Source organism: Pundamilia nyererei, unplaced genomic scaffold (genome assembly GCF_000239375.1).
Source record: "Pundamilia nyererei isolate P.nyererei 1_Seehausen unplaced genomic scaffold, PunNye1.0 scaffold00194, whole genome shotgun sequence".
NCBI lineage: Eukaryota > Metazoa > Chordata > Actinopteri > Cichliformes > Cichlidae > Pundamilia > Pundamilia nyererei.
Genome location: NW_005187595.1, coordinates 1,038,428 through 1,039,828, shown reverse-complemented (window position 1 = coordinate 1,039,828; position 1,401 = coordinate 1,038,428).

Genomic DNA, 1,401 nt, shown 5'->3' with positions numbered 1-1,401 from the left:
GAAGGGGGGAGAGGTGGAAGGTGTGTTGGGGGTCAATGTCTAAAGCAATGTCCCTGGGGTGGGGCGTGGGAGTCTGTCCGTCTCAAACCTGCAATAGAAAGTGTTTAACTCGTTGGCCAGGTTTTTTTTTTGCTTCAATAGTGGGTGGGGTGGGGGGGGTTGGGGGCGTCTGTAGCTGGTGATTTCCTGCAGGCCCCTCCACACTGACGCAGGGTCGGTGGCTGAGAGCCGTTCTTCCAGCTTCTGGGAGTAGATGCTTTTAGCTGCTTTGATCTCCTTGGTCAGTGTGTTCCTGGCTTGCTTGTACAGGGCCCTGTCACCACTTCTGTAGGCGTCCTCCTTGGCCTTACAAAGAAGTTGCTCTATTGGATGGAGATCTGGATCACTGTGGAGGCAGTTTGAGTACAATGAACTCATTTTCATATTCAAGAAAGTAGTTTTAGATGACTTCAGCTTTGTGACGATGTTTGAACAGTGGTCTGTTGGTACCAAGGAACCAAAAGTGCACTAAAAGCATTACACCCTGACATTATACCACTTAACAGCAGGTTGAACCATTCACACAAAGTAGGATGGATCTGTTTTTGTTATTTACACCAAATTCTGATACTTTCATCTGAATTTCACAAATTTGAGACTGCCAAGTCAATGTTTTTACAATCTTCCATTGTCCAGATCTAGAGAGCCTGTGTGACATGTAGCCTCAGTGTGGTCTTCTGCTGCTTCAGAGATGGTCTTCTGCATATAACAAGTGGTTATTTGAGTTACTGTTGCTTTCGTATCAGCTGGAAGCTGTCTGGCTGTTCTCCTATAATTGTTGATATCAACAAGGCACTTTTACTCATGCAGAAACATGTTGAGTTGCTGCCATTTGATTGGCCGAATAGATATTTGGATTATCAAGCAGTTAAACAAGTGTACCTATTGAAGTGGCCATAAGTGTGATTTTTTTCAGTAGTGTTAGGAGGTCTTTACATACACTGTCAAAACCAACCAATGACAATATTCACAATCATATGCATTGCATTACTAGATTCTAATTATTAATTAATTGACGTGTGTATATATCTATTTAATGTTGCAGCCATTGTTGACTTTAAATATTTACATAATGCTCAGCAGGGTGATAATAATGCAATTGATGTGCAAAACCAAAGCTTCAAAATAAATAGTATGGAATTTAAAGTACAGTAATTGCATCTGAAAAATCTGGAGTGTGTAGAAATACTGAAATAATCATATTTCGGGTGGGGGGGGGTTGTGCCACCTCAGTTTCTTCCCCTCTGCTGTTGGACACATGAACAATAACCATATGACTGTTCCCACCACTAACACATGACCCTACGCTGTGTCACTGCATCATTTCATGTTTGGCACTGATCACCACCTGCACTCATGTAT